Source organism: Ictidomys tridecemlineatus, chromosome 6 (genome assembly GCF_052094955.1).
Source record: "Ictidomys tridecemlineatus isolate mIctTri1 chromosome 6, mIctTri1.hap1, whole genome shotgun sequence".
NCBI classification, from domain to species: domain Eukaryota; kingdom Metazoa; phylum Chordata; class Mammalia; order Rodentia; family Sciuridae; genus Ictidomys; species Ictidomys tridecemlineatus.
Window position 1 is genome coordinate 116,215,046 of NC_135482.1, and position 16,565 is coordinate 116,231,610.

General features: G+C 32.7%; 1 pseudogene; it reads left to right on the plus strand.

Moving 5' to 3' along the window:
- The first annotated feature begins 786 nt into the window (after positions 1–786).
- Positions 787–3,439, plus strand: LOC101972750 (pinin pseudogene; annotated as a pseudogene).
- Positions 3,440–16,565: the final 13,126 nt, after the last annotated feature.

Consider the following 16,565-nt stretch of genomic DNA (forward strand, 5'->3'; position numbering starts at 1 on the left):
ATTTGCCTATAGTGACCCAAATATTTTCTTTAATCTCAAATGCTTTTTGAAATTCTAATAATTTTAATGCTCATAATAAAAAATCATTTGTAAAAACAGAAAATGAGTCACAATCTAATCAGGATTAGAACTTTACTAGAAAAAATTACAAACAAAATTTATTGAAAGTTTAGGAAAAATTTTAATACAATCCAAGTGATATCTTCATGAATAAAACATTATCTACAATAAATATATATCTGTACACTGACACATTGCACTTCTTGAAGGGAAAAAAAGAAATGAAAGTCTCATTTAAATAAAATAATGTACTTTAATCAAGGGAAGCGTGCGCACAACTCCTCTCTGGTCATGCGCATCAACATAATGGCCGCGCCCTTTCGTAATTAAATCATTGAGGTGAGGCAAAGTAGACTAGCTTCTGCCCAGCTCAGTATAATTTTGTGGTTAAAACAATTTAAGGCACGTCACAACGCAAGCTAAAAGTGATAGAAAGCTCCACACCCTCCTTGCCAGAACTGCGGCACCTGCGAACTCGCGACCGGAAAAATCAGGGCCTCTCAAGCCCGCCCGGCTCTGCGCTAGAAGCCTAGAAGCCGAGCCAAGCCACCCGCAGCTAACTGGGGTGGTAGCAGACCGCCTTGCCGATTTTTCATTGGCCCAGGGTCACAAAGGCTGGAAGCTTCTCCCCCTTCCGGTTTCTGAGTGGTTGAGGCTAAAAAACAACGCCTATTATCATTGGCTGAACCCTGCTGTCAGTCGTTTCGCGTCTCGTGGCGCGGCATGGCTCGGCGCGGCCTATAGAGCAGTGTCAAAGCCTGCTGCAGGGAGAAGATGGCGGTCGCAGTGAGAACTTTGCAGGAACAGCTAGAAAAGGCCAAAGAGAGCCTAAAGAATGTGGATGAGAATATTTGCAAGCTCACCGCGAGAGATCCGAATGACGTGAGGCCCATCCAAGCCAGATTGCTGGCCCTTTCTGGTCCTGATGGAGGTAGAGGACGTGGTAGTTTATTGCTGAGGCGTGGATTCTCAGATAGTGGAGGAGGACCCCCAGCCAAACAGAGAGACCTTGAAGGGGCAGTCAGTAGGCTGGGCGGGGAGCGACGGACAAGAAGAGAATCACGCCAAGAAAGTGACCCAGAGGATGATGATGTTAAAGAGTCAGCGCTGCAGTCTTCAGTTGTAGCTACCTCCAAAGAACGCACAAGTTGAGACCTTATCCAGGATCAAAATATGGATGGAAAGGGAAAGCAAAGGAACAGACGAATATTTGGCTTGTTGATGGGCACCCTTCAGAAATTTAAACAAGAGTCTACTGTTGCTACTGAAAGGCAAAAGAGACACCAGGAAATTGAACAAAAACTTGAAGTTCAGGCAGAAGAGAGAAAGCAAGTTGAAAACGAGAGGAGAGAACTATTTGAAGAGAGACGTGCTAAACAGAATTGCAGCTTTTAGAACAGAAGGTTGAGCTTGCGCAGCTGCAAGAAGAGTGGAATGAACATAATGCCAAGATAATTAAATACATAAGAACTAAGACAAAGCCCCATTTATTCTATATTCCTGGAAGAATGTGTCCAGCTACCCAAAAACTAATAGAAGAATCACAGAGAAAAATGAATGCTTTATTTGAAGGTAGACACATCGAATTTGCAGAACAAATAAATAAAATGGAGGCTAGGCCTAGAAGACAATCAATGAAGGAAAAAGAGCATCAGGTGGTGCGTAATGAATAACAGAAGGCGGAACAAGAAGAGGGTAAGGTGGCTCAGCGAGAGGAAGAGTTGGAGGAGACAGGTAATCAGCACAATGATGTAGAAATAGAGGAAGCAGGAGAGGAAGAGGAAAAGGAAGTAGGTATAGTTCATAGTGATGCAGAAAAAGAACAGGAGGAAGAGGAACAAAAACAGGAAATGGAGGTTAAGATGGAGGAGGAAACTGAGGTAAGGGAAAGTGAGAAACAGCAATATAGTCAGCCTGAAGAAGTTATGGATGTGCTAGAGATGGTTGAAAATGTCAAAAATGTAATTACTGAGCAGGAAGTAATGGAAACTAATCAAGTTGAAAGTATAGAGCCTTCAGAAAATGAAACTAGCAAAGAATTGGAGCCAGAGATGGAATTTGACGTTGAGCCAGATAAAGAATGTAAATCTCTATCTCCTGTAAAAGAAAATGTTAGTGCTCTAGAAATGGAAAAGGAATCTGAGGAAAAAGAAGAAAAAGATTCTGAGCCCCAGTCTGAGCCTATGGCTCAGCTTCAAACCCAGCCCCAACGTCAATCCCAACCCCAATCCCAGCCCCAGCCCCAGCCTCAACCTCAACCCCAGCCCCAACCCCAACCTCAGTCCCAGCCAGTACTTCAACCCCAGCCTCTCTCTCAGCCTGAGACTTTGCCATTAGCTGTTTTACAGCCACCACCTCAGGTTATTCAGGAGCAAGGGAATTTACTACCTGAGCGGAAGGAGTTTCCTTTAGAGACTGTCAAACTTCCTGAGGTGCCAGTAGAGCCAATCTTGACGGCACATTCAGAAAGCAAAAGCAAAACCAAAACTAGAAGCAGAAGTAGAGGTCGAGCTAGAAATAAAACAAGCAAGAGCAGAAGTCGAAGCAGCAGCAGCAGTAGTAGTACTAGTAGCAGTTCAACCAGCAGCAGCAGTGGGAGCAGTTCCAGCAGTGGCAATAGTAGTAGTCGAAGCAGTTCCAGTAGTAGCTCCAGTACAAGTGGTAGCAGCAGCAGAGATAGTAGCAGCAGCACTACTAGCAGCAGCACTACTAGTAGTAGTGAGAGTAGAAGTCGGAGTAGGGGCCGAGGGCATAATAGAGATAGAAAGCACAGAAGGAGCGTGGATCAGAAGCGAAGGGACACTTCAGGGCTTGAGAGAAGTCACAAATCTTTAAAAGGTGGTAGTAATAGAGATACAAAAGGATCAAAGGATAAGAATTCCCGGTCCGACAGAAAGAGGTCTATATCAGAGAGTAGTCGATCAGGCAAAAGATCTTCAAGAAGTGAAAGAGACCGAAAATCAGACAGGAAAGACAAAAGGCGTTAATGGAAGAAGCCAGGCTTTCTTAGCCTATTCTTTGCAGCAGAAGAGTTCTTGATGAGTAAAAGGATTACCTTTCCTTGTAAGGAGGATGCTGCCTTAAACATTGCATGTTGTAAAAAATCTTTTTGGAAAATACAGACTGGTTTGGTTACCAGACATTCTTGTACTTTTTGCATAATTTTGTAAGAGTTATTTATCAAAATTATGTGAGGTTCCAAAATATGTAAAATAATAATAATAAAAAAGATTAACATCCCTTGTCATCTTTTTTAAATATCCTATACTCTTCAGTAAGAATCTGTATATTTTAATAGGTAAATCTTTAAGTCTGTTCCCTTCTAATTCTGTATCATACATTGCTTTTGTAGAAATAAATGTGCATTTCTTTCATTATTTTTGGGATGTCCTTGTTGACACTTGTATAATAAATATCCTCTTGGTGTCATTTTCAGCTTTTATAACTAGATATTGAACATAATTAGAATGTTTTTGAAGGTTTCATCATTTTACTTACCTTAGACAATTATTTTGAGTTCTCAGAGTCAGATCTTTGCAGCTTTGATGGGGAATAGTTCTCTCTAAAATCATTTACTGTTTTCTAATCTCCCTTGTTTTAATCTAAGCATTGTCCTGTTTCTCATTTTTAAACCATATAGTTGGTAGATAACTTAAAAACAGTATGATTTGGTTGTCATTTTGCTGATTATGGGAGCATCATTCTTTTGTCTTCATGGTTACTTGTGTGATAACAGCATATTCAATCTGTTAAAAATAATGACTTCTTTCTAGGGGAGGGAGGTAGAAGTATCTTCTAAACTTGGATTTTGAGTTTGTGGTCTTGTCTTAACTTTTGTGTTGGCTCTAACTGAAACATGCCGATATGTGTTTTCAAGAATTTTTGTTTAAGGGTGTTGTATGAAAGTTTACAAAATGAAGGAAGTTCATCTAGACTTGAATATGTAAGCAAGTTAGCACACAAGTGTACCGAGTGATTATTAACTTTGTTGTTTTATCAATTTGTATGAACTTGAGTATCTGTTGCCCAATATTATACATGTGCAAATAAATGTGGCTTAGACTTGTGAAAAAATAAATGAATAAATAAATAAAATGTTTTAAGCAGCATTCTTTAAGAAACTTTAATTACCTCCACAATCAGAATATTTTTTCTTGAAACATTATTTGCTATTTGATTAGTTAATGAAGGGATATAAATATTTTAGTGATTTATTTTTTTATTCAGCCAAGAAGAAACAGTGGCTAGACATCAGTTTTGGAATGAATGGTCTCCAGGCTCTTCTCCCTCTGCCCCTCAGTCCAACTCATCTGACAGCATAGTTCCTGGGAGTTCTGCTCAGCTCCTATTTAGTTTGCATTAGCTGTGTTCTCAGGAAGCTGATAATTTATATGCAGCAGATGGAAATGATTATATAGAACTCATTGTTTTTCTCCTGCTGTATTTATTCCCATGCTTCACTTCAATTGTATGCTAATAGAGAGGTTCTGTCTTTTAAATTCTTGACATTTATGACTATCCCCCATGTTTTAAAAAAATATGATACCCTTGAAAGTATGAGGACTCCCATTTTCTATATTTTGCATGCTATAAGAATTATGAGAAATGATCATATGTATTATTCATTTAGTTCATGTGCTTATAAATAAATTATATAAATTTAAATTTCCTAAATATTTAAAATAATTTGTTTTCAATATTTCAAGTAACTAAAACTCTAATATTAGCTGCTTAAAAACATGTTAAGGAAACAAAGTTTCTCAAAGTAAAAGCAGTCTTCTTTCCCCGATGTTAGAAAAATCTTATTTTTAAAAAATGCATAATTTATAGAATTGAATAACTAATATTTTTAAAAGCTTATTTAACAATTAAAAGCTAAGTTAGATTTTTGGTTTGTGTATGTATCCATGGAACAAGTGTAGGTAATGAGGATTCATGGAACTTGTTAGATCTGCAGGGAACGGAGATAAGACAATTTATGTGCATTATTTCCTAGAAGACAATGTTTGTATCCTGCAAAGACACACATGAAATGTGAATTTATAAAGAAACTGTTAGAATTCTGAAAGTAGAATTTGAATCAATTCATTGCTTCACATGCATTTCTAAAGATATTCTTTATGTTATTGTTCAGAGCAAAGATTTTATATTAACTACAGAGCATCATACAGTGTGCTGTTCAATGATAGCTTTTTTACATCTCAACTTTGTCATCTTTAAGGGCCCAAGAAGACTAAGACATAATACTGCATACCCTCATTCATAAAGAGAAGCTAGTAATCATTACCCTCATTCTGATGGACTACCTTCTGGTAATTTTATTGCATAATTATGTAGTAGTTTATTTGTCACTTATGAGGGACCAGTATGCATACACCGAGGAGCCAAGGAAAAGTGCTGAAAGACAGCACAGCAAGATCAACCTTTTGCTAATCAGGGACAGGTACCACTTTCTGAATTACAGCATGGAAAAAAAAAACTTCCCTTGAAACATAATGATTATGGAGACCAGTTTTATGGATATCACATTTTTAACATTTGTAGATCCTTAGAAAAATTATTAAAGTTATTTTCCTACAAACGCACCTCTTGAATTGAAAAACACACATCCTGGTAACTTTCTATGCAGTATGTCAGAATTTATATATTTAAATAGTTCTTTTAATTCTGGAAATTTTTTTAAAGTATGCAGTAATTCAAATTGTTTTAATCTTTTTTTATTAGTTCTAATCAATTATACATGACAATAGAAAGAGCTTTGATTCATTGTACAAAAAGAAGCAGAATTTTTTGCTTCTCTGGTTGTACATAAGTAGAGTTAAACCATTCATGCAATCATACATGTATCCAGGGTAATTGACTCATTCCATCATCTTTCTTACTACCTTTCCCTTTCCCCTTTCCCTTTTGCCCCATCCAAAGTTCCTCTACTTATCCCAGAATAAACATCTGGTTCCTGTTTTGGAGGAGATTGGCTTATTTTGCTCAGCATGATGTTTTTCAACTTCATCTATTTACCTGCAAATGCCATGATTTTATTCTCTTTGAATGCTGAGTAATATTCCACTTTGTATATGGACCACAATTTCTTTAAACTCAGTTTAGCAGTTGTGGATTTTGCTGCTATAAACATTGATGTGGATGCATCACTTTTATATTCTGTTTTTTAGTCCTTTGGGTATAAATGAATGAGTAGGATAACTGGGTCAAATGGTGGTTCCATTCCAAGTTTTCTGAGGAATCTCCATACTGCTTTCCAGATTGATTGCACCAATTTACAGTCCCACCAACAATGTATGAGTGTGCCTTTTCCTTACATGCTCACTGACACATATTATTGCTTGTATTCTTGATAACTGTCATTCAGACTGGAGAGAGATGAAATCTTAGAGTAGTTTTGATTTGCATTTATCTAATTAAGACAATTTGAAACTTTATACTGCACTAAAGTAGAAAATCTCAAAGATACCAACAAATTTCTAGAGGCATATGATTTACCCAAACTGAACCAGGATGACATACACAATTTAAACAGATCAATTTTAAGAAAAAAAATAGAAGGTGCCATAAAAAACCTACCAATCAAGAAAAGCCCAGGACCAGACAGATTCTCAGCTTAGTTTTATAAGACCTACAAAGAAAAGTTAGTACCCATACTCCTCAAATTATTCCATAAAATAGAAAAGGAAGAAACACTTCCAAACTCATTCTATGAGGCTAGTATCATACTGATACTAAAACCAGACAGAGACACATCAAAGAAAAAAAATTCAGGCAAATATCCCTAATGGACATAGATGCAAAAATTCTCAACAAATTTTTGGCAAATAGCATACAGAAATATATTTAAAAATAGTGCACATGATCAAGCAGGGTTCATTCCAGGGATGCAACATTGGTTCAACATACAGAAATCAATAAACATAATTTATCACATCAATAGAGTTAAAGATAAGAATCATATGATTATATCAATTGATGCAGAGAAAGCATTTGACAAAATATATCACTCTCTCATGTTCAAAACACTGGAAAAACTAGGGATCTTTGGCATATACCCAAACATTATAAAAGCTATCTATGCTAAACTCAAGGCCAACATCATTGTACATGGAAAAAAATGGAAGCATTTCCTTAAAAACTGGAACAAGACAGAGATGCCCTCTTTCATCACTTCAATTTAATATAGTTCTTGGAACTCTAGCCAGAGCAATTGGACAGATAAAAGAAATTAAAGGGATACAGATAGGAAATGAAGAACTCAAACTATCACTATTTGCAGACAACATGATTCTATACCTAGAGGATTCAAAAAATTCCACCATAAAACTTCCAGAATTAATAAATGAATTCAGCAAAATAGTGGGATAAAAAATCAATACCCATAAATCAAATGCATTTCTATACTTCAATAATGAATCCTCTGAAAGAGAAAGTAGGAAAACTACCCCATTCACAATAGCCCCCCCCCAAAAAAATTTGGGAATCAACTTAATGAAGGAGGTGAAAGACCTCTATATAGAAAACTACACAACACGAATGAAAGAAATTAAAGAAGAGCTTAGGATGAAAAGATCTCCCGTGCTCTTGAATAGGTAGAATTAATATTGTCAAAATGGCCATACCATTCAAAGCACTATACAGATTCAATGCCATGTCAATTAAAATCCCAAAGTTGTTCCTTATGGAAATATAAAAGCAATCATAAAATTTATTTGGACAAAGAAGAGACCCATAATACCCAAAGCAATCTTACCAAGAAGAGTGAAGCAGGAGTCATCACAATACCATGCCTTAAACTATACTAGAAAGCTATAGTAACAAAAATGGCATGGTATTGGCACCAAAATAGGCATGTAGACCAATGGTATAGAATTCATGACACAGAAATAAACCCACATAAATACAGTTATTTCATACTAGACAAAGGTGCCAAAAGCATACATTGGAGAAAAGATTGCCTCTTCAACAAATGGTGCTGAGAGAACTGTAAATCCATATATAGCAAAATGAAACTAAATCCTTATCTCTCACCATGCACACAACTCAACCCAATGTGGATCAAGGACCTAGAATTACACCAAGACACTGAGCTTAATAGAAAAACATCAGGCCCAAATTTCCATCATGTAGAATTAGGCCCCAATTCCTTAATAAGACTCCCATAGTGCAAGAATTGAATTCAAGAACCAATAAATGGGATAGATTAAAACTATAAAGTTTTTCTCACCAAAATAAATAATAAATGAGGAGAAGAGAGAGCCTACATTTTGGGAGCAAATTTTTGCCACATGCATGTCAGAGCACTAGTCTCCATGATATATGAAGAACTCAGAAAACTTAAAACCAAATAAAACAAACAACGCAATCCATAAATGGATATATACAACCAATGGACAAATATATGAAAAAAACTGTTCAACATCTCTAGTAAATCTAGAATTTTTTTAAAAGTACACTAAGTATAAAATTGTTGATTCCCATATTTGTTTACAAAGGTATCTTTAAAATTAAACCATGGTTTCTGAGGATATAAAACAATATCTAGCATTCAAGTAAAATCAAATTTTAAATATTTTTAAAAATTAATCAGTTATGTTTCAAATAATTGCAAAATTGAAACTGCCATGAAGTTAACTTACTAAGTTGTGTTTTTAATTGTTAAAATCATATCAGAATGGTCCCTCTGCCTACTTTTATTCTCAAAATGATGCACATCTGTGGTTAGATCCATATGAGATCAGATCATTTGACCTAGAGATATATGTTTATAACACTTCGTGCCCATAATGTGCTACAATTAAGAAATAATTGAAATTTTTTAAGTCACTATATTTTTATGAAAAAAAAGAAAGAATAATTCAAAGAAAAAAAGGTTGACACACAGGAATGAAAATCTGATTTTCATAGTTCACCTCTCTCAATTATTAAAATGTCTTCCCATATCGATTATAGGTTCTAAAACAATAGAGTAGCCCAATTAGAGTAAAGGTAAACACTATCATGGGGTTCTGAAGGAATTAATTTACATGGAAATTGATAAATACACATGAAAATCTTTCATAATTCATCTTATAGAAATGGAAACTGTTTTTAAAAAGGTGACTATATTTCTTTGGTAAATAATTAAAGCCATGTGCCCTACTTGATTCCCTAGCAAAGTTACACCACAGTGCTCAGTAGGCCAGTGAGGAATATTTATCTTTTGTAGCTAGTGATTGTTTCAAAACACACACACACACACACACACACACACACACACACTTACGCACACATGCATGCATAAATTTCATCTTTTTAAATCTAAAATATGTGATAATTTTCATCTTGATGTAAGAAGGAAATTATGTGATTATACTATAAAGAAATCAAGATTGAAATAATTCTAGTTCTGGAAACTGTTTTGTTGTTGTTCTTGCTGTAAAGAAACAAATCTACAGTATCTAAAGAAAATATTCACATGAAGGTTTCTCCAAATCTTTTTCATAGAATTTCATTGTAGTAATAGTTATGTTAGATTATTAGTATCTTCTTAATTTATGTTAGTAAACTGAGAACTAGTTAACTGAGGGCATGATGAATGTAATTAAAGTAATTCAGTGAATATAGTGAAAACATACACGTGGGCATTTTAACTAAGTCACATTAAAGAGGTAATATGACTAATAAAGAAAATAAAGAAATTCAATATAAGAAATAAACATAAGAAATTTAAAAGCAGATGAATGTAAGAGAGTAAAAAAGTGAAACAGAGTAACTAGTCATAATGAAAGTTCTGTACTTCCAGAAAACCAGGCTGAGAGAAATATTTTATAAAAAAAAATTTTCAGGTGTGACTAGTAATATATGCCTATTAACCATGCCCTTAACCTGCACTAAGTAAAGAGCAATATCCCCTTGAAAATGAAATGGATCCTACATTGCTGACCATATACACTTACTATGTGTATGTACACACACTCATGCATATGTATACATATGAGATACACAGAAATCCAACATAGAAAAGCAAATTTTAAATGACAAATCTTGTTTATAAACACCAATTATGTTTTAAAACTCATTAATATTTTATGACACGATGATTATAATAGATTGAGAAAATGGAAATATTTCCAGAAAAAATAAGCAAATACAGATATTATACAATAGGAAAAATAATGATGACTTCTCTGAAGGTGACGTTCTGATTATGTATCTTGGATGGTTTCCCAGGAAAAAGGAAGTGAAAATATCCCATAATAGTCAAATAGTTGGATTTACAGATGACAGAAAGGCTAAATGTTATTCACTAACCATGAAACACAATGTTTTCTTAATGGCTTACAAAGACCTAGTGTGCTTACTGAATTTGAAATTAAACAACAACAAAAAAGTTTTATAGTGCAATCTCATTAAGGATTAAGGGAAACAAAATACCAGTGATTCCAAATGAGATGGAATTGTTTGGAGATACTGAAAATATTCAGACTGTATTTGAGGAACCTCTATTAATATATGATTTTTATTTTTATTTGGTATATTGTTCTTATGGAAACTTAAAATGACTTTAATATCACAACTTACCTTTATTTTGTATATGCAATGACATTCTGGGAATTGGAATTTGTGCAAAGTTGCAGAAAAAAATAAAACACAAAATACAAAGTATTTGATTGAAGAATGACATTTTTACAAATAATTTCATGTAAAGGGTGATTTTTTGGCCACCCATTTTACAGAGAGGAAAAATAAACTGATTTGAACGGAGTGGGTGCAGTGGAGCAGGCATGTTATCCCAGCAACTCAGGAGACTGAAGCAGGGGTTCAAGATGAGTATCAACAACTTAGGAAGACCCTATCTCAGAATAATAAATAAATAAATTGAAGAAAGTTCTGGAGATGTAGCTCAGTATAGAGATCCCTCTGGTTTTAATACCCACTACTGAAAAAAAAAAAGCACATGAAGTAAATTTTTGAACTTTGGCATGCTTAACTACGGAGCTACATTCCCAATTCTTTTTATCATTCTTATTTTGAGACAGAGTCTTACTAAGTTGCTTAGGGTCTGGCTAAGTTGTTGACACCTTAAACTTGAAATCCTCCTGACTCAGCCTCCCAAGATTCTGGGATTAAAGGCATGAACCACCACCCCTGGCTCCTGGATTTGTTTAATTTGTTAGATTTTAATTCTTCTTCTAGCTCCTCTATTATAGAGAATGTCATATTCCCTCAATTTAATCATTTTCTTTTTAAAGAAACTTCTTAATAGTAATTATAATCTTTTGTTGACTTTTTCAAAAATCTTAATATGTTCTGCTACTAAAAAACTAGCACAAAATTTTAAAATAATTTTAATGAACTAGAAATGTGAGAATTTCTGTTTTGTATATACATTTTAATGTTTTATTTTAATAAATGTAATCTTTATTTGCTTCTCTATAAATAGTTTAATTTTCTTTACAGACATTTTATGATAAATATGTAAATAGTTACTGTTTGACCTTCTTAAATGTTTTATTGTTTTAATACTTGTCACATATTTTCTCAATATTAAAGGACATTCTCATGTACTATGCATAATTACGAAAATGAACTAGTGATATGAAATGTTATAATATAAATGAATTTAAATCATAAACAAACCCTCACATCTAAGTTCTCCAATGTATTTCTTTGGACTAATATTTTTAATGTATTTGAGTTCAGTTTTCATATTATAAAGGACAAATGTGCACTTACACACAAAACTTACCTCAAAGAATCTACTAGCATTGAGAGTGAATGTTAATTGACTAAGAAGAGTGCACACATATAATGATAAGTGCCAACACTTAATATTTATTTCTTTATGAAATCTGTAGATGTTATGAAGTCTGTTCCACTGTTAAACCTGTTTTGCAGATGAGCAAGTAAATATAGAGATATTAAGTAAATTGCTCAAGATTATACATATTATAGATTACAAACCCAAGTTTGAATCTTGGTAGTTCAATTTCACAATTCAAGCACTTAATAACATTATTGTCTCAATACATCCATTGTTATTATTATTTTATTTTATTAATGTTACTAAAATTTCTTCTCCATGTTTCTCTTTTAACATATTTAAACTTTTATTTAAACTGTATATGATAATAAAGTACAGAATAACAATAGAAATTTTAAGTCATCTCATTATTACATAAATTCACATTTATTTCCAAAAATTTCCTTCTGTGTTTAGCTATGTGAATCACCTTAACATTCGAAATACTAAAATCAGGTCAGTATACATTCCCAAGCAAGACTGACAGAAGCTAAAACAGTTGTAAAGATCAAGAGATTACAGATTTCGACTTTGGCTCTTCTATGAAAATGAATGCATATATCACAATTATTACTCATTTGTATTTTAGATATAATTTTTAATTCATGAATCTATTTGGTCACATTTTTATTTTTAATATTGTGAATTGAGGAGGAAAATCTTTAAAATTCAGCTTTATTTGTTGAAAAAGATTAACAAATACATATAAAATGCATTGTTGCTTTGCTAACAGGCAACAAGAAAGAGGCTTATTTTGGAATTAATAAAGTAATCATTTATTTTAAAATGAAGGAAGATAATCTTTCATTTGTTAGGATAATCCTATTTAACATATTTTCAATAATTGAAGAATAGATTTTATTATAGGAAATTTTTCACACATTGCTTTCAAACTACCAAATGCTCTTCCTAAAGAAATCTTTATCTGGCCTAATACTTTAAGCAAGAAAAACTAATCTGGATTTGTGTCATCTGAATAATGTCCTATATTCAAGCATGATGTAATCTCTTATCTTCCCTACACAAAATCCCTATGTGTTTCTCCATTTACTCCTTGCTGTCTTTTGCTTTTCCATAAATTACATAAACTATAGAAGAGTAAACAAAGTCAGAAAAATACATTAAATAATTAACAACAGCAAATTGAATGATAATAATATCATCACTGAACATTCATTAGAAGTGGCTTTGCACTGACTTTTATCTGCTTCCAGATTTTATTTTTGCTCATTAAATTAATTGACTTTTAGCTGCCTTTTTCTGATGGATGCACAATTTAGTATATACTTTCTTCTAATTATAAAAAAAATAAAATTAAGTTATTTAAATCAATGAAAAATATTAAGGAATACTCTGTTTTTAGTCACTTTTTCATAATTTCTGAACTGTGGATTTTCATAGGGTTTAGCTCCTTTGCTATGGGTAGAGAATGAAGTTTTGAGCAATTGCTAATCTATATTACTAATTTGGTTTAAATTGAATAGGGCCAGACAGTGTTTTAAGGTTTTTTCTTCTTATGAAATTGTTTTCACATTTGGAGAGCTTCAGTTAATGCCAGAGGCAAAAAATACTTTTTTTTCCTCTCCTAAACGTTATGAAGTTCTTTCACCAAGTAGTCTACACTTGCAAATGTGTAAGTCTATAATTCTAATTATTATTCTCTCTTGACTTCCAATCAACCCATGTATAGAAAACAACAAATTTAGAATATTTTGAAAACATGTATGAAATATAATTGCATAAGACTGAAGTAATGATGTTATAGAATGGCTTCAATGTGATACTATTATCTTTTTAATATTTTTATTAATTAAAATGTTGTATATTTGCTTATTTTATGAAAGCATACATTGGCATATGCATCATATAATAAATTCAGCTTTTTATAAAATTCTGAAGTCTAAATTCAGTAGATACAGGAAGGTTTTTGTTTTCTCACTGGAACAATACTACTACTTTGTGAACAATGCTCCTCTGCTATGTTCTTAAAAGATTCCATAGAAGGGTTAGTTGTCTGAGTCACAGATTTCATCAGTATGTTACAAAAACTGCTGTCAATTTAGTTACAAAGAGATCTGTGTTGTGTCTGGTTAACTGTGAAATATTTGTTTCATTTGAAAGAATGCATCTTATTTTAAATATCCCATATATCTCAATTTTAAGAACATGGAAAGTGTTATTCATATTTAAAAATATATGTAATGCCAGTTATTTTTCCTATAAAAATTCAAGTACTCATTACTTACACAATGGAAAAATATTACTCTATCTTCATCACATAATTAAATGCAACTACATTTGGGGTGAAGAAGTGTTAAATATTATTACTTAAAACTTTCCATAATGTATAAGAGTTGCTCAGAGTAGGTCCTATTCAAGTATTATGGTCAAACTCAGATATATAACAAAACAGAACAAAATAAAACATATTTTTAAAAATGGAGCTATCTAAGTTTGACTTCTGTATGAATTATCTGCAGTGTTTCATAGGAAAAAATGTATTAAGAAATAAAAGCCTCTATGGTTTACATGTTGTGAAAAGACCCCCAAATTACTCAATGTTTTAATAATAATAGAGGAAACAACTACTAAATATAGCATTCATGAATTTTATACTTAATTTAATATGTAATAAGCTTTTAAATTAATGTTATTTTTATTAACTTATATTTTATAAATTGAATATTAATTCTCTAAAGAAAGGGATCTTGTAGAAATTTTTAAAGGTTGATTAAAAATCATTTTCTGCCTTCCACGGGGGAAGGTAGGATGTAAATAAGTTCAGTAAGGACCTCCCAATTACAGTCAGAGTGGAGGAATATTCTTTTGAGCAGAGTGGATGACTACTTTTTAAAATAATCTATGATATTTTTCAAAATGACTAGAAGAGCATGAAGTTTCCAAAATATAAAAATGATTAATGGTTGAAGATATGGGAGTGCTTATTAGCCTGATTTGATTATTACGGTTTGTACACATGTATTAAATTAGCATAATGCATCTTATAAAAACATTAATTCTCAATTTCAATAATATCTTCAAAAAAGAGAAAGGAACTTTCCATTTTCTTGTTAATTTATATAGAGATATTACTTAGCTTTTAAATTTTTTTTCTTGGTATCTAGTATGATAAATAATTTAAGGCAAAACTGAGAGCATTAAATTGGCACATGTAAAAGAAGTGATAAACTGGGTGAAATTATGCACGTCTGTAATTCCATCAGCTCAGGAGATTGAGGCAGAAGGATAGCGAGGTCCAAGCCAACTTCAGAAAAAGCAGGGCACTAAGCAATTCAATGAGATCCTGTCTCTAAGTAAAATATAAACTGGGGCTGGAGATGTGACTAGTGTTCCAGTGCCCCCTGAGTTCAATCTCTGGCACCCTACCCCTATAAGAAAGAAAGAAAGAAAATAATAAAAGAAGTGATAATTCAATAAGTAAAGATGGCATATATTCAAAGAAAATACATTAATATCTCAAAGATATAACATATATCACAAAGTAAAAGGTCAAACTTGGATACCTGAAATTCTCAAAATGTGGAAGGTGAGAGTTACCCAAATTGCAAACTAAACTCAGGTTTTTAGCATCAATACATAATCTGGCTCAAAATGGGGCATGTTATTTTTTGGGGAAAAAAATACTGTCTGGAAGTGCATTCTATTAAAGAGATTCATGGATTGTTAAAAAAGCAATATGAAAATAATCAACCAGCATATAGAAAAATGCTTCAAATCACTGATCACCAGAGAAATGCTAACAAAACTATAGTAGGATACACCATGCTCCAGTAATAATGGCTATTATCAAAAAGTCAAAAAAATTATAAATTTTATAAATAATTATAAAATTGTTGGTGACAAAAATGTGAAGAAAAAAGAACCCTTGTTGATAATAAGAGGTATTTTTACATTCATTATGAAAAGCAATATAGAAGTTCTTTAAAAATTAACTAGAGCTCTTATATTATCCAGCATTCTCAATGTTGGACATATATTCAAAGAAAATGACATTAATAAGTCAAAGAGACATCTGCACTCTTAATGTTTACTCTAATACTATTCACAATAGCCAAGAAATGGTAACAACTTAAGCTTTCTTCAAGTTATAAATGGATAAAGAAAATGTGGTACATATATACAATGGTATATTATTGGACCATGAAAAAGAATGAAATCCTGTAATTTGAAATAGCTTGGATGGAACTAGAAATCATTACACTATGTGAAATAATTCAGGCACAACACACAAGTACCACATTATGTTTCTCAAAACCATTGGAACCCCAAAACATAGGGAACCCAAAACCATTGATATGATAAAAGTTGAGAGTAAAACAGTGGTTACCAAAGGCTAGGGAGAGTTGGCAATGACTGGGAGGAGGAATAAGGAAAGATCCATCACTGAGTAATGAATAGTGGTAAGAAGTTCTGGTGTACTATCACACAGTAGAGTGAATACATGTACTCCATATTTCAGAAATCTTGAAGAAAAATTTTCGATTATTTTCACAGTAAATAAATTATAAATGATTGAGAAGATAGACATGTTTACCCTGCTTTAAACAATACCCAATGTATGCATGTATAAAAATGTCACATGGTACCCCATAAGTATGCATAATTTTGTGATTTTTATATAAATTAAAAATAAATTTAAATCAATTTTCAATTGTTTTTTGATACTCAAGTATCACTTTATTAGCATTATTAGAAA